General features: G+C 43.9%; 1 long non-coding RNA gene across 1 annotated transcript; it reads left to right on the top strand.

Annotated features, from left to right (window-relative positions):
• The first annotated feature begins 4 nt into the window (after positions 1-4).
• LOC120996405 lies at positions 5-16197 on the top strand. Its single transcript, XR_005777770.1, has 3 exons — positions 5-119; positions 14576-14577; positions 16186-16197. It is a non-coding gene; the product is annotated as an uncharacterized LOC120996405 (long non-coding RNA).
• The last annotated feature ends 11488 nt before the right edge of the window (positions 16198-27685 follow it).

A 27685-nucleotide genomic window follows, 5' to 3' on the forward strand; every position in this document is an offset into this window, starting at 1 on the left:
TTCCCCCGGCCGCTTCCCTCTGAGGACCCCGGAGGCTCAGGCTTCCCCCGGTATTCGCTACAGCATTCTCCTCACACCAGGCTGCGCCATTTTAGGAGGGCTTCGTGTTCCCGGCGGCCGTCTCCTTTCTCTCTCTGCGCTCCCCACATATATTTATTATTTTCCACACGGTTTCCCGCGCTGTCCTCTTCGTTTTGGCTTCCTGCACCGGGAATGGAAGCGTAGAAGCAGGACTCTAGTCGTTCTCCCCCAAACTTACCTCAGCGCGAAATGGCTTCCCTCTCCGCCTCAGCCGTTGGTTGGAGCAGCCCATTCCACTCTACAGCGGGGGTGCGATGCGGTCTGGACGATATTATTTTTATGTCGGTGACTTTTTTTTTTTCCTTCTTTTTTATATATAATTTTAGATTTTTGAAATACTTGGATGTTTTTTTTTCTTTTTTATAAGAAGTGTACTTAGCGTAATCTCAGTGGGTGGTATACAAACGATGTACGTGGCACTCCGCTAGGGGAAGTACAGTGGAAAGTCCCTGATGAGTGACTTTGGAATTCCCCCGCCTGTCAGCGTGATGGACGAGTCATTAACCCTTGCCTCTAGATAGAAAGCACAATCGGGTCACGAGGCTGAAGTTGGTTTCTTAGGCCTCTTTCACACTTGCGTTGTCCGGATCCGGCGTGTACTCCACTTGCCGGAATTACACTCCGGATCCGGAAAAACGCAAGTGTACTAAAAGCATTTGAAGACGGAACCGTCTTCCAAATGCTTTCAGTGTTACTATGGCACCCAGGACGCTATTAAAGTCCTGGTTGCCATAGTAGGAGCGGGGGAGCGGTATACTTACAGTCCGTGCGGCTCCCGGGGCGCTCCAGAATGACGTCAGAGCGCCCCATGCGCATGGATGACGTGATCCATGCGATCACGTGATCCATGCGCTTGGGGCGCCCTGACGTCACTCTGGAGCGCCCGGGGAGCCGCACGGACGGTAAGTACACTGCTCCCCCGCTCCCCGCTACACTTACCATGGCTGTCAGGACTTTAGCGTCCCGGCAGCCATGGTAACCACTCTGAAAAAGCTAAATGTCGGCTCCGGCAATGCGCCGAAACGACGTTTAGCTTAAGGCCGGATCCGGATCAATGCCTTCCAATGGGCATTAATTCCGGATCCGGCCTTGCGGCAAGTGTTCCGGATTTTTGGCCGGAGCAAAAAGCGCAGCATGCTGCGGTATTTTCTCCGGCCAACAAACGTTCCGTACCGGAACTGAAGACATCCTGATGCATCCTGAACGGATTACTCTCCATTCAGAATGCATTAGGATAATCCTGATCAGGATTCTTCCGGCATAGAGTCCCGACGACGGAACTCTATGCCGGAAGACAATAACGCAGGTGTGAAAGAGCCCTTATTCGGCAGTTTCTTATACATTACTATGACAAATAAACCTTTTTTCCTCTTATTCCTCTGCAGTAAATCAGTTTTTTTTCTACATAAATGTTAAATATTATTTGTGAACAATCAGAATAATAAAAAAAAATCTACATTATTGGTGTTTTTACTGAAAAAAACGATAGTGAAAAACGGATGAAAAAATATGCATTTTGAATAAGTAACTGAGGAATATAAGGGGTTAAACGCAGTTGGGCCACTAATCAAAGGGTTAAAATATAAAGAGTAAGGACCCCTCCATAATACCCAACTGTACCCAGCCTGGCCCAAACAGTGGATTGGCAAGAAAACAGGTGCCAACCTTGCTAATATACATTTTCTATATTTTGAATAAGTAATGGAGGAATTTAAGGGGTTAAACGCCGTTGGGCCACTAATCTAAGGGTGGAAATATAAAGAGTAAGGACCCCTCTATAATACCCAACTGTATCCAGCCTGGCCCAAACTGTGGATTGGCATTAAAACAGGTGCCAACCTTGCCAACTATATACATTTTCAGCATTTTGAATAAGTAACTGAGGAATTTAAGGGGTTAAACGCTGTTGGGACACTAATCTAAGGGTGGAAAAATAAAGAGTAAGGACCCCTCCATAATACCCAACTGTACCCAGCCTGGCCCAAACTGTGGATTGGCAAGAAAACAGGTGCCAACCTTGCCAACTATATACATTTTCAGCATTTTGAATAAGCAACTGAGGAATTTAAGGGGTTAAACGCCGTTGGGCCACTGATCTAAGGGTTAAAATATAAAGAGTAAGGACCCCTCCATAATACCCAACTGTATCCAGCCTGGCCCAAACAGTGAATTGGCAAGAAAACAGGTGCCAACCTTGCTAATATACATTTTCTATATTTTGAATAAGTAATGGAGGAATTTAAGGGGTTAAACGCCGTTGGGCCACTAATCTAAGGGTGGAAATATAAAGAGTAAGGACCCCTCTATAATACCCAACTGTATCCAGCCTGGCCCAAACTGTGGATTGGCATTAAAATAGGTGCCAACCTTGCCAACTATATACATTTTCAGCATTTTGAATAAGTAACTGAGGAATTTAAGGGGTTAAACGCTGTTGGGACACTAATCTAAGGGTGGAAAAATAAAGAGTAAGGACCCCTCCATAATACCCAACTGTACCCAGCCTGGCCCAAACTGTGGATTGGCAAGAAAACAGGTGCCAACCTTGCCAACTATATACATTTTCAGCATTTTGAATAAGCAACTGAGGAATTTAAGGGTTTAAACGCCGTTGGGCCACTGATCTAAGGGTGGAACTATAAAGAGTAAGGACCCCTCTATAATACCCAACTGTATCCAGCCTGGCCCAAACTGTGGATTGGCATTAAAATAGGTGCCAACCTTGCCAACTATATATATTTTCAGCATTTTGAATAAGTAACTGAGGAATTTAAGGGGTTAAACGCTGTTGGGCCACTAATCTAAGGGTGGAAATATAAAGAGTAAGGACCCCTCCATAATACGCAACTGTACCCAGCCCGGCCCAAACTGTGGATTGGCAAGAAAACAGGTGCCAACCTTGCCAACTATATACATTTTCAGCATTTTGAATAAGTAACTGAGGAATATAAGGGGTTAAACGCTGTTGGGCCACTAATCTAAGGGTGGAAATATATAGAGTAAGGGCCCCTCCATAATACCCATTTGTATCCAGCCTGGCCCAAACTGTGGATTGGCAGGAAAACAGGTGCCAACCTTGCCAACTATATACATTTTCAGCATTTTGAATAAGTAACTGGTAATTTTAAGGGGTTAAACGCTGTTGGGCCACTGATCTAAGGGTGAAAATACAAAGAGTAAGGACCCCTCCATAATACCCAACTGTATCCAGCCAGGCCCAAACTGTGGATTGGCAAGAAAACAACCTTGCCAACTATATACATTTTCAGCATTTTGAATAAGTAACTGAGGAATATAAGGGGTTAAACGCTGTTGGGCCACTAATCTAAGGGTGTAAATATATAGAGTAAGGGCCCCTCCATAATACCCAAATGTATCCAGCCTGGCCCAAACTGTGGATTGGCAGGAAAACAGGTGCCAACCTTGCCAACTATATACATTTTCAACATTTTGAATAAGTAACTGAGTAATTTAAGGGGTTAAATGCTCTTGGGCCACTAATCTAAGGGTGGAAATATAAAGAGTAAGGACCCCTCTATAATACCCAACTGTACCCAGCCTGGCCCAAACTGTGGATTGGCAAGAAAACAGGTGCCAACCTTGCCAACTATATACATTTTCAGCATTTTGAATAAGTAACTGGTGATTTTAAGGGGTTAAACGCTGTTGGGCCACTGATCTAAGGGTGGAAATATAAAGTGTAAGGACCCCTCCATAATACCCAACTGTATCCAGCCAGGCCCAAACTGTGGATTAAAACAAGACCTATATTGTATTGTTGTAAATACAAACCGGATTCCAAAGAAGTTGGGACACTAAACAAATTGTGAATAAAAACTGAATGCAATGATGTGGAGATGGCAAAGGTCAATATTTTATTTGTAATAGAGCGTAGATGACAGATCAAACGTTTAATCCGAGTAAATGTATCATTTTAAAGGAAAAATACGTTGATTCCAATTTTCACTGTGTCAACAAATCCCAAAAAAGTTGGGACAAGTAGCAATAAGAGGCTGGAAAAAGTACATTTGAGCATAACGAAGAGCTGGAAGACCAATTAACACTAATTAGGTCAATTGGCAACATGATTGGGTATAAAAAGAGCTTCTCAGAGTGGCAGTGTCTCTCAGAAGCCAAGATGGGTAGAGGATCACCAATTCCCACAATGTTGCGCAGAAAGATAGTGGAGCAATATCAGAAAGGTGTTACCCAGCGAAAAATTGCAAAGACTTTGTATCCATCATCATCAACTGTGCATAACATCATCCGAAGATTCAGAGAATCTGGAACAATCTCTGTGCGTAAGGGTCAAGTTCGTAAAACCATACTGGATGCCCGTGATCTCCGGGCCCTTAAACGACACTGCACCACAAACAGGAATGCTACTGTAAAGGAAATCACAGAATGGGCTCAGGAATACTTCCAGAAACCATTGTCAGTGAACACAATCCACCGTGCCATCCGCCGTTGCCAGCTGAAACTCTACAGTGCAAAGAAGAAGCCATTTCTAAGCAAGATCCACAAGCTCAGGCTTTTTCACTGGGCCAGGGATCATTTAAAATGGAGTGTGGCAAAATGGAAGACTGTTCTGTGGTCAGACGAGTCGCGATTCAAAGTTCTTTTTGGAAATCTGGGACGCCATGTCATCCGGACCAAAGAGGACAAGGACAACCCAAGTTGTTATCAACGCTCAGTTCAGAAGCCTGCATCTCTGATGGTATGGGGTTGCATGAGTGTGTGTGGCATGGGCAGCTTGCATGTCTGGAAAGGCACCATCAATGCAGAAAAATACATTCAGGTTCTAGAACAACATATGCTCCCAACCAGACGTCATCTCTTTCAGGGAAGACCCTGCATTTTTCAACAAGATAATGCCAGACCACATTCTGCATCAATCACAACATCATGGCTGCGTAGGAGAAGGATCCGGGTACTGAAATGGCCAGTCTGCAGTCCAGATCTTTCACCTATAGAGAACATTTGGCGCATCATAAAGAGGAAGGTGCAACAAAGAAGGCCCAAGACGATTGAACAGTTAGAGGCCTGTATTAGACAAGAATGGGAGAGCATTCCTATTTCTAAACTTGAGAAACTGGTCTCCTCGGTCCCCAGACGACTGTTGAGTGTTGTAAGAAGAAGGGGAGATGCCACACAGTGGTGAAAATGGCCTTGTCCCAACTTTTTGGGGATTTGTTGACACCATGAAATTCTGATTCAACATATTTTTCCCTTAAAATTGTACATTTTCTCAGTTTAAACTTTTGTTCCGTGATTTATGTTCTATTCTGAATAAAATATTAGAAGTTGGCACCTCCACATCATTGCATTCAGTTTTTATTCACGATTTGTATAGTGTCCCAACTTTTTTGGAATCCGGTTTGTATATGGACCTACAGATAACGGGGGAGATTTATCAAAATCTGTCCAAAGGAAAAGTTGATGAGTTGAACATAAACCAATCAGATCGCTTCTTTCATTTTGTAGAGTCCTTGTTAATAATGAACGAAGCGATCTGATTGGTTGCTATGGACAACTCAGCAACTTTTCTATGGACAGGTGTTAATAAATCTCCCCCAACATGGGGGAAATGCATTACTCTTTATATTTCCACCCTTAGATTAGTGGCCCAACAGCATTTAACCCCTTAAAATCACGTTACTTATTCAAAATGCTGAAAATGTGTATAGTTGGCAAGGTTGGCACCTGTTTTCCTGCCAATCCACTGTTTGGGCCAGGCTGGATAGAGTTGGGTATTATAGAGGGGTCCTTACTATTTCTATTTCCACCCTTAGATTAGTGGCCCAACAGCATTTAACCCCTTAAAATCACGTTACTTATTCAAAATGCTGAAAATGTGTATAGTTGGCAAGGTTGGCACCTGTTTTCCTGCCAATCCACAGTTTGGGTCAGGCTGGATACAGTTGGGTATTATGGAGGGGCCCTTACTCTTTATATTTCCACCCTTAGATTAGTGGCCCAACGGCGTTTAACCCCTTAAATTCCTCAGTTACTTATTCAAAATGCTGAAAATGTATATAGTTGGCAAGGTTGGCACCTGTTTTAATGCCAATCCACAGTTTGGGCCGGGCTGGGTACAGTTGGGTATTATGGAGGGGTCCTTACTCTTTATTTTTCCACCCTTAGATCAGTGGCCCAACGGCATTTAACCCCTTAAATTCCTCAGTTACATATTCAAAATGCTGAAAATGTAGATAGTTGGCAAGGTTGGCACCTGTTTTAATGCCAATCCACAGTTTGGGCCAGGCTGGGTACAGTTGGGTGTTATGGAGGGGTCCTTACTCTTTATTTTTCCACCCTTAGATCAGTGGCCCAACGGCATTTAACCCCTTAAATTCCTCAGTTACATATTCAAAATGCTGAAAATGTAGATAGTTGGCAAGGTTGGCACCTGTTTTCTTGCCAATCCACAGTTTGGGCCAGGCTAGATACAGTTGGGTATTATGGAGGGGTCCTTACTCTTTATATTCCCTCCCTTAGATTAGTGGCCCAACGGCGTTTAACCCCTTAAATTCCTAAGTTACTTATTCAAAATGCTGAAAATGTATATAGTTGGCAAGGTTGGCACCTGTTTTCCTGCCAATCCACAGTTTGGGCCAGGCTGGATACAGTTGGGTATTATGGAGGGGTCCTTACTCTTTATATCTCCACCCTTAGATCAGTGGCCCAACAGCGTTTAACCCCTTAAAATCACCAGTTACTTATTCAAAATGCTGAAAATGTATATAGTTGGCAAGGTTGGCACCTGTTTTAATGCCAATCCACAGTTTGGGCCGGGCTGGATACAGTTGGGTATTATGGAGGGGTCCTTACTCTTTAAATTTCCACCCTTAGATCAGTGGCCCAATGGCATTTAACCCCTTAAATTCCTCAGTTACTTATTCAAAATGCTGAAAATGTATATAGTTGGCAAGGTTGGCACCTGTTTTCTTGCCAATCCACAGTTTGGGCCAGGCTGGATACAGTTGGGTATTATGGAGGGGTCCTTACTCTTTATTTTTCCACCCTTAGATCAGTGGCCCAACGGCATTTAACCCCTTAAATTCCTTAGTTACTTATTCAAAATGCTGAAAATGTAGATAGTTGGCAAGGTTGGCACCTGTTTTCTTGCCAATCCACAGTTTAAGCCAGGCTGGGTACAGTTGGGTATTATGGAGGGGTCCTTACTCTTTATATTCCTTCCCTTAGATTAGTGGCCCAACGGCGTTTAACCCCTTAAATTCCTAAGTTACTTATTCAAAATGCAGAAAATGTATATAGTTGGCAAGGTTGGCACCTGTTTTCCTGCCAATCCACAGTTTGGGCCAGGCTGGATACAGTTGGGTATTATGAAGGGGTCCTTACTCTTTATATTTCCACCCTTAGATTAGTGGCCCAACGGCGTTTAACCCCTTAAATTCCTAAGTTACTTATTCAAAATGCTGAAAATGTATATAGTTGGCAAGATTGGCACCTGTTTTCCTGCCAATCCACAGTTTGGGCCAGGCTGGATACAGTTGGGTATTATGGAGGGGTCCTTACTCTTTAAATTTCCACCCTTAGATCAGTGGCCCAACGGCATTTAACCCCTTAAATTCCTCAGTTACTTATTCAAAATGCTGAAAATGTAGATAGTTGGCAAGGTTGGCACCTGTTTTCTTGCCAATCCACAGTTTGGGCCAGGCTGGGTACAGTTGGGTATTATGGAGGGGTCCTTACTCTTTATATTCCCTCCCTTAGATTAGTGGCCCAACGGCGTTTAACCCCTTAAATTCCTCAGTTACTTATTCAAAATGCTGAAAATGTATATAGTTGGCAAGGTTGGCACCTGTTTTAATGCCGATCCAAAGTTTGGGCCAGGCTGGGTACAGTTGGGTGTTATGGAGGGGTCCTTACTCTTTAAATTTCCACCCTTAGATCAGTGGCCCAATGGCATTTAACCCCTTAAATTCCTCAGTTACTTATTCAAAATGCTGAAAATGTTTATAGTTGGCAAGGTTGGCACCTGTTTTCTTGCCAATCCACAGTTTGGGCCGGGCTGGGTACAGTTGCGTATTATGGAGGGGTCCTTACTCTTTAAATTTCCACCCTTAGATCAGTTGCCCAACGGCATTTAACCCCTTAAATTCCTCAGTTACTTATTCAAAATGCTGAAAATGTATATAGTTGGCAAGGTTGGCACCTGTTTTCTTGCCAATCCACAGTTTGGGCCAGGCTGGGTACAGTTGGGTGTTATGGAGGGGTCCTTACTCTTTATTTTTCCACCCTTAGATCAGTGGCCCAACGGCATTTAACCCCTTAAATTTCTCAGTTACATATTCAAAATGCTGAAAATGTATATAGTTGGCAAGGTTGGCACCTGTTTTCTTGCCAATCCACAGTTTGGGCCAGTCTGGGTACAGTTGGGTATTATGGAGGGGTCCTTACTCTTTATATTCCCTTCCTTAGATTAGTGGCCCAACGGCGTTTAACCCCTTAAATTCCTAAGTTACTTATTCAAAATGCTGAAAATGTATATAGTTGGCAAGGTTGGCACCTGTTTTAATGCCAATCCACAGTTTGGGATGGGCTGGATACAGTTGGGTATTATGGATGGGTCCTTACTCTTTATATTCCCTCCCTTAGATTAGTGGCCCAACAGCGTTTAACCCCTTAAATTCCTCAGTTACTTATTCAAAATGCTGAAAATGTATATAGTTGGCAAGGTTGGCACCTGTTTTACTGCCAATCCACTGTTTGGGCCAGGCTGGATACAGTTGGGTATTATGGAGGGGCACTTACTCTTTATATTTCCACCCTTAGATTAGTGGCCCAACGGCGTTTAACCCCTTAAATTCCTCAGTTACTTATTCAAAATGCTGAAAATGTATATAGTTGGCAAGGTTGGCACCTGTTTTATTGCCAATCCACAGTTTGGGCCGGGCTGGGTACAGTTGCGTATTATGGAGGGGTCCTTACTCTTTATATTTCCACCCTTAGATTAGTGGCCCAACAGCGTTTAACCCCTTAAATTCCTCAGTTACTTATTCAAAATGCTGAAAATGTATATAGTTGGCAAGGTTGGCACCTATTTTAATGCCAATCCACAGTTTGGGCCAGGCTGGATACAGTTGTGTATTATAGCGGGGTCCTTACTCTTTATATTTACACCCTTAGATTAGTGGCCCAACGGCGTTTAACCCCTTAAATTCCTCCATTACTTATTCAAAATGTATAAAATGTATATTAGCAAGGTTGGCACCTGTTTTCCTGCCGATCCACAGTTTGGGCCAGGCTGGGTACAGTTGGGTATTATGGAGGGGTCCTTACTCTTTCTATTTCCACCCTTAGATCAGTGGCATAACAGCGTTTAACCCCTTAAATTCCTCAGTTACTTCTTCAAAATGCTGAAAATGTATATAGTTGGCAAGGTTGGCACCTGTTTTCCTGCCAATCCACTGTTTGGGCCAGGCTGGATACATTTGGGTATTATGGAGGGGTCCTTACTCTTTATATTTTAACCCTTTGATCAGTGGCCCAACGGCATTTAACCCCTTAAATTCCTCAGTTACTTATTCAAAATGCTGAAAATGTGTATAGTTGGCAAGGTTGGCATCTGTTTTCTTGCCAATCCAAAGTTTGGGCCAGGCTGGATACAGTTGGGTATTATGGAGGGGTCCTTACTATTTATATTTCCACCCTTAGATTAGTGGCCCAACAGCGTTTAATCCCTTAAATTCCTCAGTTACTTATTCAAAATGCTGAAAATGTATATAGTTGGCAAGGTTGGCACCTGTTTTCTTGCCAATCCACAGTTTGGGCCAGGCTGGGTACAGTTGGTTGTTATGGAGGGGTCCTTACTCTTTATATTTCCACCCTTAGATCAGTGGCCCAACAGCGTTTAACCCCTTAAATTCCTCAGTTACTTATTCAAAATGCATATTTTTTCATCCATTTTTCACTATCGTTTTTTTTGTAAAAACACAAATAATCTAGATTTTTTTTTATTAATCTGATTGTTCACAAATAATATTTAACATTTATGTAGAAAAAAACAGATTTACTGCAGAGGAATAAGAGGAAAAAAGGTTTATTTGTCATAGTAATGTATAAGAAACTGCCGAATAAGAAACCAACTTCAGTGAATAAGAAACTGGACGAATAAGAAACGGGTCAATAAGGGTTAACAAAGTTTGTAACATCAGTTTTGAATAATTTGAGGGGGGTATTTTCTAAAATGGGGTCATTTATGAGTGGTTTCCATTGCGTAAACCCCTCAAAATCACGTTATAACTGAATTGGTGCTCAAAAAAATGGTTTTGGAAATTTTGTCTAACATCCTAAAAAAAATAAAAAATATGACATTTACAAAATGATGCCAACATAAAGCAGACATGTGGGGAATGTTAAAGGGATTCTGTCACCAAGTTTTGGCCTATAGAGATGCGGATATGCACGGCTAGATCGCCGCTAGCATGTCCGCAATATACCGGTCCTATAGGGCTGTGTGCTTTTATTTTCTTTAAAAAAGGATTTTAGAGATATGTAAATTATTCTTGTAGGTGCCCAAGGGGCTGTACGAACCTTCCTGGTGCCCAGCCGTGCCCGCCTGTGAAGGAGCCCAGCACAGCCTATGTCCTCCGAATCTCCTACTTTCATCACCGATAGATTGCCGTAATCTCGTGATGCAGGAACTCGCGCATGCGCAGTTCTTTCCCTGAGGCTGATGCCAGCACAGGGAAGGAACACTATACCGGCACTGCGCATGCGCGAGCTCCCGCATCGCGAGATTACGGCAATCTATCGGTGATGAAAGTAGGAGATTGGGAGGACATAGGCGGTGCTGAGCTCCTTCACAGGCGGGCACGGCTGGGCTCCAGGAAGGTTCGTACAGCCCCTTGGGCACCTACAAGAATAATTTACATATCTCTAAAATCCTTTTTTAAAGGGCTTCTGTCACCCCACTAAAGTGATTTTTTTTTTTTGGGCTAGTTAAATTAGTTATATAGCGATATATGAAAATATAATTGTGTTACTTACTTTGATCCAGCAGTTTATTTAAAAAACTAAGTTTTATAATATGTAAATTAGGTCTCTACCAGCAAGTAGGGCGGCTACTTGCTGGTAGCTGCTGCAGAAATCCGCCCCCTCGTCGTGTTGATTGACAGGGCCAGCCGGGATCTCCTCCTCCGGCCAGCCCTGTCGGCATTTCAAAAATCGCACGCCTGTGTTGATTCGGCGCAGGCGCTCTGAGATGAGGAGGCTCGTCTCCTCAGAACTCCCTCAGTGCGCCTGCGCCGATGACATCACCGAAATGGAAGACGTCATCCAATAAAATGTTGCTTTAGCCCAAAGATTTATTTTTTCAAGGGGTAACAGGATAAAAAGCACTACATAATTTGTTACCCATTTTCTCCTGAATACGGCAACACCCCATATGTGGTGGTAAACTGCTGTAGGGGCACATGGCAGGACTCGGAAGGGAAGGAGCGCCATATGGCTTTTGTAGCACAGATTTTGGTGGATAGCTTGATGGGTGCTCTGTTTTTGTGGGATGAGTTGACGGTTTGATTGGTACCATTTTGGGGTACATAAGACTTTTTAATCGCTTGGTATTAAACTTTTTGTGAGGCAAGGTGAAAAAAACGGCTGCTTTGGCATATTTTTTACATTTTTTTACAGCATTCACCTGAGGGGGCATATAATGTGATATTTTTTATAGAGCAGGTTGTTACGGACGCTGCAATACCTACTATGTCTATCATTTTTATTTTTGGTAAGTTTTACACCGTGAAATCATTTTTGAAAAGGTTAAAATCTTGTTTTTGTGTTGCCATTTTCTGAGAGCCCTATTTTTTTTATTTTTTAATGATTGTCTTAGGTAGGGGTTATTTTTTTTTTGCGGTAAGAGATGACGGTTTGATTGGTACCATTTTGGAGTACACAGGACTTTTTGATCGCTTGGTATTACACTTTTTGTGATGTAAGGTGACCCAAAAAATAGCTTTTTTGGCAGTTTTTTTTTTTTTTTTTTTAAGGCGTTCACCCGAGGGGTTAGTTTCATATGGTATTTTTTAGAGTAGGTCGTTACAGACTTGGCAATACCCAACATGTATACTTCTTTTTTTATTTATTTTTTACACAATAATATTTTTAAAACAAAAAAAAATCATGTTTTAGTGTCTTAGGTAGCATCTCGTTTTTTGCGGGATCAGGTGACGGTTAGATTGGTACTATTTTGGGGGCATACGCCTTTTTGATCACTTGGTGTTGAACTTTTAGTGATGTAAAGTGACAAAAATGTTTTTTTTTTAGCACAGTTTTTATTTTATTTTTTGACTGGTTTCACCTGAGGGGTTAGGTCATGTGATATTTTTATAGAGCTGCCATCGGGTCCCCATCACAGCAGCGCGGGGACCCGGTAGCCACCCACACCCGGCAGGATCCCGCACGTGCCACTGTCAGCGCTGACCGCGGCCGTGCCGGCGCATACAGCAGGGATCCGGCTATCAGTGACTGCCGGACCCCTGCCGCTGATCTGGCAGGTGCAGACTCCTAAAAAGAATTGTCAGGAGACATCGGGATGACGCAGAACAGGTGCAGAAGCAAAGGACCGTTTTAATTGGACGAAGGCAGCCTCCGCTTCAGGAGTCTGGACTCTGGCATTCACCCCTTTCTTAGTAAGAACAGAGATCGGAGATTGAAGAGATGAAAAATTCGGGATGAACTGACAATAGAAATTTAGTAAATCCAAGGAAGCGCTGTATAGCAAAAAGACCCTGTGGGCGGGGCCAGTCCATTACTGCATTCAATTTTTCAGGATCCATCTGCAACCTGGCATCTGAGATTATATATCCGAGGAATGGTACGGTAGATTTCTCAAAGATGCATTTCTCGAGTTTGGCATAAAGTAAATTCTCTCTCAACCGCTGTAAAACCAAATGTACATGCTTCCGGTGAGTGGTCAAATCTGGAGAATAGATGAGTATATCGTCCAGGTACACTATCACGCAGACATAGAGCAGGTCCCAGAAGATATAGTTTACCAATTCCTGGAATACTGCGGGAGCATTGCACAGACTGAAGGGCATGACGAAACACTGGTAGTGTCCATCATGAGTGTTGAAAGCAGTCTTCCACTCATTGCCCTTTTGAATGCGGATAAGGTTGTATGCGCCGCGCAGGTCGAATTTTGTTAATACCTTAGCTCCCCGGATCCTGTCAAGTTCGGAGATTAGCGGAAGAGGGTATCGATTCTTGACTGTGACCTTATTCAGACCTCGATAGTTGATACAGGGCCGTAAGGATCCATCTTTTTTCTGCACAAAGAAGAACCTGGCACCGGCTGGTGAAGTAGATTTCCGAATAAACCCCATCTTTAGATTCTCTTTGATGTAATCGGACATCGCTTGGGTACCAGGAAGTGAGAGTGGGTAGACTCGACCGCGAGGAGGAGTGGTACCAGGCAGAAGGTCAATCTAATAATCATGAGGAGGCAGGGTCCCTGCCTCTTTCTTATTGAAGACATCCGCAAAACTGGCGTACTGCTGCGGAAGTCTCAGGCAGGTCTACAGGTACAGTAGGTGAGGAAGCAGGTAAGACCTCTGATAATCAGGTGGACTGGCAGGATGATCCCCACCGCAGAATCTGACCGGAGTGCCAGTCCAGAACTGGAGTGTGCTGACACAGCCAGGGAAGACCAAGGATAACTGGATTCACGGATGTTGGCAGCACATAGGAGATCATCTCAGAATGCAGAACCCCTATTTGCAACTTAAGGGGCATAGTAACAAAGCACAGGTTCGGGAAATGGCATTCTATTTAGGGAAGACACTGACAGAGGCCTTTCTAGACAGATGGTAGGAAGCCGGTTCTGATGGACCAGAGCTTGCTGAATGAAGTTAGCGGCTGACCCAGAGTCCAAGAATGCAGGCACAGACAGTGTGATTCCCTTGTGAGAGTCACCGGAACTGAAAGTTTCGGAGAGGATTTCTCCTTGTCTAGGACCACCTCTCCAACTGACCCTAGACCAGGGATGGGCAAACTGCGGCTACCCAGCTGTTGTAAAACTACAACTCCCAGTATGCCCATTCTGCCTACAGCTATCAGGCTACAGCAGGGCATGATGGGATTTGTAGTTTTACAACAGCTGGAGAGCCGCAGTTTGCTCATCCCTGCCCTAGACATTGGCATTTCCCTGCTTCTCTGGACAATTATGCACAAAGTGGGCCTTGCCTCCACAATACAGACACAGGTTCTCTACTTTGCAGTGTAAACGTTCCTGGTCAGACAATCAAAGACGCTCTATTTGCATAGGCTCTTCAGATGGGATGGACACTAGAGGAAGAATCGGCCTCTGGAAGGATGTGCATGATTATGTGTCTGCCTGAACCGTCTGTGCTCAGAATAAAGTCTCCAGGACCAAACTACCCAGGCTGTTGTTACCTCTTCATATTCCTGATGCCCCATGGCAACACATTGCCATGGACTTTGTTACAGATCTGCCCTCTTCTGCCAGATGTACAGCTATCTGGGTGGTCGTGGACCGGTTCTCCAAGATGGCGCACTTTGTTCCTTCGGCTGCTGAACTTGCTAAACTGTTCGTGAGACACATATTCCGCTTGCAGGGTCTACCTTGACTTCTCTTCCAGTTATCATCCCCAGACCAACAGGCAAGTCGAGTGGGTCAACAAAATATTAGAGAACTATCTCCGGCATTTAGTTTCAGCCCAACACGACAACTAGGTACTACTGTAGTAGAAGGTAAAGGAGGCGGCACCCATGCAGTTCAATAAAAATTATCCTTTATTTCATATGGGATGCAAATGCAGTATCAGCAGAGGTAACGGGGCGGATAGCAAATAGTCCACACATAGCGGCGACGGCCGTTTCGCTCAGAGATGTGCTTCCTTATGCCACATATATAAGTGGCTCAGCCCCCTTCCCAGATGCCTCAGTGTCAATGTCCTTGTGTCCTGCTAAGGTTCCTCATATCTGCTTGTGTTTCTGACTTGTACTTGTGTTCCTGGACTCTGCTACCTGTTTGACTTTGCCTCTGCCTCATCCTTTGGTCCTGCACTGTTGCTCCTGGTAACGACTCAGCTTGCTGACAATGCCTTTACCTCTGGTACCTCCTGGTCCGTCTGGACCAGCTGCCTCTTGTGCCTATCCTCAAGAGGTAGCGACCTGGCGTTCTCATCAGGAAAATCTATCCCCGCCATCAGGGGTATTGTGAAGATCGACAACGCCTTTAGAGGAGGTATTAGACGTGGCACAGTGGTTTCACACACGCTGGTTCATGACAAAACCAATAGCATTATAAGAGAGAATAATATATTATGGTCATAGAGCAAGGAGTGAAAAAAGCACGTTATAAAAAAATATAAATAACGGGATCTTGAGTAAAAGTGTTATACTGCAATGTAGAAGTATATTACTTTATATTACAATTTGAACAGAAAATAAGGGATATCAGAGAGTAGGTAACAGATAAATTAATATAACAGAGAATCAGAGCAAAGAGGGGAATAGCTAACATTGGAGGTAAACCAAGGAGGCTTCAGCCAATGGTGTGTGTATGTAAAATGTATAGACACAGAAGCAGAGTTTACGGGTGTTCAAATCCCCACTTATCCTCTATGTAGGAACAGCACATAATGTGTTATAATGAGAGAATAAACATAAAAGATTATTTTCCAAAAGGTGAGGGAGAGGAAAGAGTGGGATAAAGAGACAAAATTAAAAGGATAGTAGAAATGGAAGGAGAAGGATGAAGATAACGAAGACTGGGGATATAGAAGCATAGCAACTAAAAACAAATTTTACTAGGAACCTTGCAACCGAGAAAGAAACTTGGGTTCCTGCCTAAACGTTTGATATGATAGACTCATCAGTTAAATTAATAATAGAAAGACATTTGTCAGAAGTTTTAAAACGTATCCATTTATCCCAGATCTTATCGTATTGTTCCGGTTTTCTCATAATTGACCACTTTCTCCTCTCGAATGCACTAATCAAACTGACAAGGCCAAACCACATCTTCAGGGAGGGGGGACTCCTCTCAAGCCAGTGCTTTGGAATTAATGATTTAGCCGCCACAAACAGGTGTGGTAAAAGCTTACCTTTTAGTATGGAGTCTCCCTTCCCTTCTGTGTTTTTCTGACGGATCTCAATATCGGGCAAAATTCCGCTTTGTCCCCATTCATTGTCAATGCAAACGGAACAGAATGCACAAGAGCGCACTCCGTTCCGTTTGGTTGTGTTCCCATACTGGACAGAAAACCACTACAAGCAGCGTTTTTCTGTCTGGAATGGGATGTGGAGCAAAACGGATCCGGCATGACACACAATGTAAGTCAATGGTGTCTGATCCATTTTCTCGGACACAATAGAAAACGGATCTGGCACCCATTTATTTACAATGGAGTTCATGACGGATCCGTCATAGCTATTTTAAAGATAATGCAACCGGATCCTTTCATAACGGATGCAGACGATTGTATTATTAGTAACGGACGCGTTTTTTATGATCCCTGCCGGATCAGGCAAAAGCATATATGTGAAAGTAGCCTAACATTGATTTTTATGCCAGATCTGGTTGTTCCGTTTCAGAGATCAGTTGCTGGGGTTTTGTGTTCGATAAAAAAAAAAAGGAACGCATCTTGATCAGTTTTTTCCCCATTGACAATGAATGCGGACAAAACTGATCTGTTTTGGCCCTGTTTTGAAATCCTCTGCCGGATCTTAAAACTGAAAAGCCACAACACAACTGTGAAACATATAAGCGATTTCCTGCCACCGGTATTGGTAAAATCCATTCAATTTAATTTTTTCTCCATTAAAAGCAGTTACAAAAGATACATTTCCTTTTTTGATTTGAATCTGAGAGCTTCACCAGACACAGGGGGGATTATTACATCCACTTATAGAAAAATCATGGCAGGTAACACTATACTCCATGGTAAATCATGTCATCCTGCACATACAATTAAAAGTATACCTGTAGAAGAACCAGTCAGAGCAAAACGGAATTGTACATGTGAACAAGACTACCAAAAATAATCCACTGACCTAGTTCAGAGACTAATAAGACGCAGTTATCCTGACTGGAGTCAGAGAGATGAGATGTGTTTTCAACCCCATATAGTACACAATATAATACAATTTTCCAAATTATGAAAAAAACACCTGTCAGTTCTTCAAATGGACCCAGGTTTTGCTGAAGTAGTCCGTATGGGAATTCAGTGTGTAGCGAGATGAGCAAAAACATTGGGTAATACTTTATCCCCCAGTCTATTTAGAGAGAATAGCACTGGCGAAAATAAAACTTGGTTACAACATAAAGGTACATATCAATGTGGCCACAATGTCTGCACCTGCTGCTCTGTTATTCACGTATTCACGTTCTTGCACAGAGAACCAAACATACATGAATAAACAATACATCAACTGTAACACATATGGTGTAGTTTACCTGATTACCCTCAAAACTTGCCAACTCCAATATGTAGGGTGTACATCTGGACCCTTAAAAATTAGGATTAGACGGCATTTGTCGGATGCAATTCAGAGACGACAATAAAAACACAAACACATTCCGCCATATTTCAGCAGTCTCCCATCATGTTTTACACCATCATGGAGGGGATGTGAGTCACATTATGGTACAGGGTATTGAAAAAGTAAGTGTAACGGAACTCCTAGCACCCCGACCGGGTACCTCCGTCGATAGGTGCTCCTAGTGCTTCCAGAGGACTCCAAGCACTCCACTTGACACCGTCAGCACTGCAGACCCCACGAACCGCCGAAGCTTGGTGGAGGTCCCGCCGTCTCCTACCCACCCTGGACCTACGATAAGGCTCCAGTGGGTGAACCTCTCCTAAATGCAGAGACAGGAACCAGGAGCAAGCTCTTAGGCTCCATTCACACGTCCGCAATGTGTTTTGCGGATACACGGAGACACGGATCCGCAAAACACGGAAAGCGGCAATGTGTGTTCCGCATTTTGCGGACCGCACATTGCCGACATAATAGAATATGCCTGTTCATGTCCGCAATTGCGGACAAGAATAGGACATGTTCTATTTTTTTGCGGAAACGGAAGTGCGGATCCGCAAATGTGGATGCGGACAGCACATTCCGTCCCCATAGAGAATGAATGGGTCCGCATCCTTTCCGCAAAATTGCGGAAAGGATGCGGACCCATTTTGCGGACGTGTGAATGGAGCCTAACAAGAGCTTATACTCAGGGGAGTATTGTGATATAGCAATCCCCAAGAGTGTAGTTATTCCATCCCCCAAACATGAGCCAAGACTTCATGAAGGTATAAAACAGGAACTCCTTTATTGAGGGCTACCCGCCCGTATTTATGCAGGTCCCCATCTGGTGGACACGCCCCTAGTGGACCAGAAGGAAGACTGCGACACAGGACAGATATGCAGCAACTCAGGATACACAGACACAACACATCCCCACAATGCATCATGGTTTCCTCCTCTCTGCCCTGGAGACACCCGAGGAGCAATCCAATTATCTCTCAAGACAAAGGGAAATCGCCAATACACATGTGGGGACAACCGGACAGAAATCACCACCCAAACACACAATGTCACAGCAAACACAGACATTTAAAATATTCCCAGATAGCTCAAGTCTGAGTGCATATCATTAGGTGAATGGCACTCAGAATACACAAATACAATACAATTAGCTATCTGGGTACCCTCACATAACAAAATACAATTGCAAAGACAGATTTAAGCTGTGCGGCCGGTCTGTCTGCTCCTTTAAAGTTAGTATGGGCCATAATCCTGAGGCAAGAGGCTGATAAACAGGCCTCTCCAAAACCCAGTGGCGAGGTTGGTTTCGCCACACATCTCCCCCTCCTAGGGAAGACTAACCAGATACCTGACCTCACGGTCAGTACCTGAGTTAGTCTGGCAGTCCAACCACAACCCAATACTGGACCTGTTTTGTATGAACCCAGCTGTTGAGGAATGTGTTTTGGGGTGTCATTTTACATATACCCATGCTGGGTGAGATAAATATCTTGGTCAAATGCCAACTTTGTATAAAAAAAATGGGAAAAGTTGTCTTTTGCCAAGATATTTCTCTCACCCAGCATGGGTATATGTAAAATGACACCCCAAAACACATTCCCCAACTTCTCCTGAGTACGGAGATACCAGATGTGTGACACTTTTTTGCAGCCTAGGTGGGCAAAGGGGCCCATATTCCAAAGAGCACCTTTCGGATTTCACAGGTCATTTTTTACAGAATTTGATTTCAAACTCCTTACCACACATTTGGGCCCCTAGAATGCCAGGGCAGTATAACTACCCCACAAGTGACCCCATTTTGGAAAGAAGACACCCCAAGGTATTCCGTGAGGGGCATGGCAAGTTCCTAGAATTATTTATTTTTTGTCACAAGTTAGTGGAAAATGATGATTTTTTTTTTTTTTTTCATACAAAGTCTCATATTCCACTAACTTGTGACAAAAAATAAAAACTTCCATGAACTCACTATGCCCATCAGAGAATACCTTGGGGTCTCTTCTTTCCAAAATGGGGTCACTTGTGGGGTAGTTATACTGCCCTGGCATTCTAGGGGCCCAAATGTGTGGTAAGGAGTTTGAAATCAAATTCTGTAAAAAATGACCTGTGAAATCTGAAAGGTGCTCTTTGGAATATGGGCCCCTTTGCCCACCTAGGCTGCAAAAAAGTGTCACACATCTGGTATCTCTGTATTCAGGAGAAGTTGAGGAATGTGTTTTGGGGTGTCTTTTTACATATACCCATGCTGGGTGAGATAAATATCTTGGTCAAATGCCAACTTTGTATAAAAAAATGGGAAAAGTTGTCTTTTGCCAAGATATTTCTCTCACCCAGCATGGGTATATGTAAAATGACACCCCAAAACACATTCCCCAACTTCTCCTGAGTACGGAGATACCAGATGTGTGACACTTTTTTGCAGCCTAGGTGGGCAAAGGGGCCCATATTCCAAAGAGCACCTTTCGGATTTCACTGGTCATTTTTTACAGAATTTGATTTCAAACTCCTTACCACACATTTGGGCCCCTAGAATGCCAGGGCAGTATAACTACCCCACAAGTGACCCCATTTTGGAAAGAAGAGACCCCAAGGTATTCGCTGATGGGCATAGTGAGTTCATGGAAGTTTTTATTTTTTGTCACAAGTTAGTGGAATATGAGACTTTGTATGGAAAAAAAAATAAAAATCTGCATTTTCCACTAACTTGTGACAAAAAATAAAAAATTCTAGGAACTCGCCATGCCCCTCACGGAATACCTTGGGGTGTCTTCTTTCCAAAATGGGGTCACTTGTGGGGTAGTTATACTGCCCTGGCATTTTCCAGGGGCCCTAATGTGTGGTAAGTAGGTAAATGACCTGTGAAATCCTAAAGGTGCTCTTTGGAATATGGGCCCCTTTGCCCACCTAGGCTGCAAAAAAAGTGTCACACATGTGGTATCGCTGTATTCAGGAGAAGTTGGGGAATGTGTTTTGGGGTGTCATTTTACATATACCCTTGCTGGGTGAGAGAAATATCTTGGCAAAAGACAACTTTTCCCATTTTTTTATACAAAGTTGGCATTTGACCAAGATATTTCTCTCACCCAGCATGGGTATATGTAAAATGACACCCCAAAACACATTCCCCAACTTCTCCTGAGTACGGCGATACCAGATGTGTGACACTTTTTTGCAGCCTAGATGCGCAAAGGTGCCCAAAGTCCTTTTAGGAGGGCATTTTTAGACATTTGGATACCAGACTTCTTCTCACGCTTTGGGGCACCTAGAATGCCAGGGCAGTATAAATACCCCACATGTGACCCCATTTTGGAAAGAAGACACCCCAAGGTATTCAATGAGGGGCATGGCGAGTTCATAGAAATTTTTTTTTTTTGCCACAAGTTAGCGGAAATTGATATTTTTAATTTTTTTCTCACAAAGTCTCCCGTTCCGCTAACTTGGGACAAAAATTTCAATCTTTCATGGACTCAATATGCCCCTCACGGAATACCTGGGGGTGTCTTCTTTCCGAAATGGGGTCACATGTGGGGTATTTATACCGCCCTGGCATTCTAGGGGCCCTAAAGCGTGAGAAGAAGTCTGGAATATAAATGTCTAAAAAATTTTACGCATTTGGATTCCGTGAGGGGTATGGTGAGTTCATGTGAGATTTTATTTTTTGACACAAGTTAGTGGAATATGAGACTTTGTAAGAAAAAAAAAAATAATTCCGCTAACTTGGGCCAAAAAAATGTCTGAATGGAGCCTTACAGAGGGGTGATCAATGACAGGGGGGTGATCAATGACAGGGGGGTGATCAATGACAGGGGGGTGATCAGGGAGTCTATATGGGGTGATCACCACAGTCATTGATCACGCCCCTGTAAGGCTTCATTCAGACGTCCGTATGCGTTTTGCAGATCCGATCCATCTATCAGTGCATCCGTAAAAATCATGCGGACATCTGAATGGAGCTTTACAGGGGGTTGATCAATGACAGGGGTGTAATCAATGACAGGGGGGTGATCAGGGAGTCTATATGGGGTGATAACCACAGTCATTGATCACGCCCCTGTAAGGCTTCATTCAGACGTCCGTATGCGTTTTGCGGATCCGATCCATCTATCAGTGCATCCGTAAAAATCATGCGGACATCTGAATGGAGCTTTACAGGGGGGTAATCAATGACAGGGGGGTGATCAGGGAGTCTATATGGGGTGATAACCACAGTCATTGATCATGCCCCTGTAAGGCTTCATTCAGACGTCCGGATGCGTTTTGCGGATCCGATCCATCTATCAGTGCATCCGTAAAAATCATGCGGACATCTGAATGGAGCTTTACAGGGGGGTAATCAATGACAGGGGGGTGATCAGGGAGTCTATATGGGGTGATAACCACAGTCATTGATCATGCCCCTGTAAGGCTTCATTCAGATGTCCGGATGCGTTTTGCGGATCCGATCCATCTATCAGTGGATCTGTAAAAATCATGCGGACATCTGAATGGAGCTTTACAGGGGGTTGATCAATGACAGGGGTGTAATCAATGACAGGGGGGTGATCAGGGAGTCTATATGGGGTGATAACCACAGTCATTGATCATGCCCCTGTAAGGCTTCATTCAGATGTCCGGATGCGTTTTGCGGATCCGATCCATCTATCAGTGCATCCGTAAAAATCATGCGGACATCTGAATGGAGCTTTACAGGGGGGTAATCAATGACAGGGGGGGTGATCAGGGAGTCTATATGGGGTGATAACCACAGTCATTGATCATGCCCCTGTAAGGCTTCATTCAGACATCCGGATGCGTTTTGCGGATCCGATCCATCTATCAGTGGATCCGTAAAAATCATGCGGACATCTGAATGGAGCTTTACAGGGGGTTGATCAATGACAGGGGGGTAATCAATGACAGGGGGTGATCAGGGAGTCTATATGGGGTGATAACCACAGTCATTGATCATGCCCCTGTAAGGCTTTATTCAGACGTCCGGATGCGTTTTGCGGATCCGATCCATCTATCAGTGCATCCGTAAAAATCATGCGGACATCTGAATGGAGCTTTACAGGGGGGGTAATCAATGACAGGGGGGTAATCAATGACAGGGGGGTGATCAGGGAGTCTATATGGGGTGATCACCACAGTCATTGATCATGCCCCTGTAAGGCTTCATTCAGACGTCCGGATGCGTTTTGCGGATCCGATCCATCTATCAGTGGATCCGTAAAAATCATGCGGACGTCTGAATGGAGCTTTACAGAGGGTTGATCAATGACAGGGGGGTAATCAATGACAGGGGGGTGATCAGGGAGTCTATATGGGGTGATCAGGGGCTAATAAGGGGTTAATAAGTGACGGGGGGGTGTAGTGTAGTGTAGTGGTGCTTGGTGCTACTTTACTGAGCTACCTGTGTCCTCTGGTGGTCGATCCAAACAAAGGGGACCACCAGAGGACCAGGTAGCAGGTATATTAGACGCTGTTATCAAAACAGCGTCTAATATACCTGTTAGGGGTTAAAAAAAACACATCTCCAGCCTGCCAGCGAACGATCGCCGCTGGCAGGCTGGAGATCAACTCTCTTACCTTCCGTTCCTGTGAGCGTGCGCGCGTTCCCAGGAAGTCTCGGCTCGCGCGAGATGACGCGTATATGCGTGACTCTGCGCAGGGCTGCCACCTCCGGAACGCGAATCTGCGTTAGGCGGTACGGAGGTGGTTAAAGACTCCTGTCCACCCCACAGTCAGACACCAACTATTACCATGGGCAAAACCAAAGAGCTGTCAAAAGACACCAGAGACAAAATTGTGGACCTCCATAAGTCTGGAAAGGGCTACGGGGCAATTGCCAAACAGCTTGGTGAAAATTCTGTGAGAAGGTCTGGCAGACGTCCTTCTCTACCTCTTGCATGACGTTCTTTGTTTTGGTTTCACTTTGTCATCTCCTTTGCTTCTCCCAGGTGTCACCTATTTAGACTAATCGTCTCCCTTTATATTCCCTCCCATGCTGCCTCACTTTGCGGTTTATACTACTTCCTGGATGAAGTGTTCACTGCTGGAGGCTGCTGCTGCTGTTTGCTCAGATAAGTCTTTTCATGTATTGTGTTTCCTTGCTGGCTTGATTCTAGGTGACCGTGACTCCGTCCGTATTAAGTGCAGGGAGCCGGTGGTCGTGTCTCCTCACTATTATGGGGTTTTCAGGTGTCACACAGTCTTACGTATGTGGGCATGCAATCGTCTACCATTGAGACCCTTGCATGGGCATAGCAGTCAGGGAGAGCTCTTAGGGTTTTATAGGGCTCACCTATATCCTCCTTAGTTTGGGATCAAGCCAGTCGGACGTTTATTCATAAGTTCCAGCTATCTGCAACATCATCCGTGACACCATGCAAGATCTCACCTCGTGGGGTATCACTGATGATAAGAAAGGTGAGGAATCAGCCCAGAACTACAAGGGAGAAGCTGGTCAATGCCATGAAGAGAGCTGGGACCACAGTTTCAAAGGTCACTGTCGGTAGAACACTACGCCTTTCAAATCATGCCATTGTTTCAAATCATGCATTGCACGGAAGGTTTTCCTGCTCAAGTCATCACATGTCCAGGCCCGTCTGAAGTTTGCCATTGACCATCTGAATGATCCAGAGGAGGCATGGGAGAAAGTCATGTGGTAAGATGAGACCAAACTAGAACTTTTCGGTCTAAACTTCACTCGTCATGTTTGGAGGAAAAAGAAGTATGAGTTGCATCCCAAGAACACAATGCCTACTGTGAAACATGGGGGTGGTAACATCATGCTTTGGGGGTGCTTTTCTGGAAAGGGGGCAGGATGACTGCACTGTATTAAGGAGAGGATGAATGGGGCCATTTATTGTGAGATTTTGAGCAACAACCTCCATCCCTCAGTCAGAGCATTGAAGATGGGTCGTGGCTGGCTCTTCCAACATGACAACGACCCAAAGCACACAGCCAGGAGAACCAAGGGGTGGCTCTCTGTAAGAAGCATATCAAGGTTCTGGAGTAGCCTAGCCAGTCTCCAGACCTAAATCCAATAGAACATCTTTGGAGGGAGCTGAAACTCTGTGTTGCTCAGTGACAGCCCCGAAACCTGACAGAGATCTAGAGGAGATCTGTGTGGAGGAGTGGGCCAAAATCCCTGTTGCAGTGTGTGCAAACCTGGTCAAGAACTACAGGAAGCGTTTGACCTCTGTAATTGCAAACAAAGGCTTCTGTACCAAATATTAACACTGATTTTCTTAGGTGTTCAAATACTTATGTTCAGCAGTGGAAGACAAATAAATTCTTTAAAAATCATTCAATGTGATTTCCTGAATTTTTTTATTTTGTCTCTCAGAGTGGGAATGTGTGCACCTACAATGTAAATTTCAGACCCCTTCATGATTTCTAAGTGGGAGAACTTGCAAAATCACAGGGTGTTCAAATAGTTCTGTTCCTCACTGTATATAGTTTATAATTCATGGAGCCCTAGAGGTTTTTACTGCCAGATATTCACCGGACATAAGGGTATACTCCTCCTATTGCAATATGCTTAAGAGCCACGCCAGTGATTGATTAGTCCGAAGTTATGTAATAGATAAATAGCAGATAGAGGTCCACGTATAGGTTCGGCAGGTTCCTATTATGTCCACTATTTACCCCTTCTTATAGCACTAGCTTATGCGTTGTACTTCCAGCTAATGGAGCGCATGCCAGCTCTACATGCGTCTCCTGAATGGCGGAAGTCCGGTCAATGGAGCGCAAATGCGTTCCACTTTCCAGAAATGCGTTCCACAGATAGTGGAGGCATTTATCATAAGCGCTGATATCATAAGCGCCTCTCAAGATTTAGATTCAAACTCATAAAGAGTAGGGGAAAGGTATTGTTTGGATGTTCATTGGGCCATTAGAGATTTGACTACTAAACATATATAACAATATGTATGAGTTTTGCATAAATTATTATCCCCGCTGCTACATGCACTGCAGCCAAAACAATAAAAAGAAATATAATAATTGTATATGAAGCAAATAATATGTAAATTGAAGCCCCTTTGTTACTAAGGGCTACCACAATTTCAACAAAGATATTCTATTATTACGCTGTCCGCGTCGATGATCACAGCCCCTTATACGTATCAAAAATCAATCAAAAAAGGAGGGGACGAAGAGGACAATAGGCCAAACCAACCCCCTACTACACCAAAGACATCCGAGACCCTATGAAAAACATGAGAAGGTCAATCTTTCATTAAGTCCCATGGGGGACTGGGATCGAAAGCTATAAATCCATTCGGATTCTTTTTGCAAAATCCGTTGGTCCCAATCACCCCCTCTTTGGGATTGTCGAACCACTTCCAGTGCCGAGAACCTGAGGACCTCAGGTCTACCTCCATGTACTTCCAACACATGGTTAGCTACTGGTGTATTATTTTTTATGATTACATCATTAACGTGTTCACACACACTTCGTAGCAGTTCTCTGTATGTTTTGCCTATATAGTCTTTCGGACATGGGCATTGGCATAAGTAGATCACACCCTTACTTTTACAGTTAACAAAATCCCTGATGACATATTTTCTTCATGACCACGCAATTTATTTTTGGGATTCAGGAGTTCGTTCCTATCCTGATCCCTAGCGTATTTAAATGCTTCTCTCAGAGTTGATTCCGGATACCCTCTATCTTTAAACTGATCACTGAGTTTTCTCGACTCCTGGTAAAATCCCTCCACATCCAAACAGTTCCTCCTCATCCTTAAAAATTGGCCCTTTGGTATGCCTTTCTTTAAAGCTGGAGGATGATAGCTAGACCAATGAAGTAAGCTATTAGTAGCCGTTGGTTTTCTAAAAACAGTGGTCATTAATCTATCTCTCAGCTTGTTTGATTACTTCTACATCCAAAAAGGTAATTCTGCTGTCATTATATTCATATGTAAAGGAGAGGCCAATACTCATGTCATTCAAGGTGTTGATAAATTCCTTAAATTCACTTAGATTTCCTTTCCATATCAAGAATACATCATCGATATATTGCGTCCAAAATGCAATCTTGTCCATCCACCATACCGGACTATCCGGAAAGACACATACATCGTCCCACCAGCCCAGTAGGAGATTAGCATATAAGGGCGCACAAGGGACCCCCATAGCAGTCCCCCTGAGCTGGTGGCAGAAGCGACCGTCAAATAAAAAGTAGTTGTGTGTTAACATAAATTCTAATAATTCCACCACAAATTGATTGTGGCTATTAAAATGGACACCCCGAGTTTTCAGAAAGTATGAGGCAGGCAGCCCCCAGGCCTTCGGCATGAGGAATTGAACTATACAAAGATTCAACGTCAATGCTTGCCAATATGCAATCGGGTTCAAAGTCAAGGGTCTCTAACTTTCTTAGGAAATCCATGGTGTCTCTGGGGTAGGATGGCAGTGATGACACAAACTGACTAAGTTTGTGTTGATGTATAATTACCCCATATTATTCCCTTGATGAATCGCTATGTGGGGAAATGTTTAGGGTAATGAGAGGGTTAGACTGGGTAGGTACGGGACCACAGGCCACCCACCATCAGGGTGTTCATGTGGGTTGAGGTAATAGCCAGGGATCTAGCAGGGACATCTTCTTTCCCAAGTGTATCCCTGTAGGTCTCCCCTGTAAACTTGAGGATTTATGTTTATGATCTATTGATACTGTTCAGCAACACCTGGTATTCTGAAGCGGTTACATAACCTGCGTCAAACAGAATTTTGACATGTGGAGACGCTAGTAAGGCAGTGGTTTTGTGCGACCAAAGGAGCCAGGACCCAGTGGCGGAGAGCAGCTAAGTATACTTCCCTCTGGCCATGAGAAGGAGGGTGTATATGGCAAAAGGCCCCCTGAAAATGAAAAACCTCCTTCAATCCAAGGTGTAATTGCTATTAAAAAAATGTCTGAAAAGCCCTTACTCATATTGTTGAATTCCTCAAACATTTGTATGTGAGGATCCATCATCTGCAAGGAACTGCAATCATTAAGTATGGAATCACTGATTTCACTGCAGTTCTCCTGAGTCAAAAGGCATGCTAGATGTGACTTTTTGCCTTAAAGGGGTTGTCCAAG

The sequence above is a fragment of the Bufo bufo genome, chromosome 3, assembly GCF_905171765.1.
Source record: "Bufo bufo chromosome 3, aBufBuf1.1, whole genome shotgun sequence".
In the NCBI taxonomy this organism is placed as follows: Eukaryota; Metazoa; Chordata; class Amphibia; order Anura; family Bufonidae; genus Bufo; species Bufo bufo.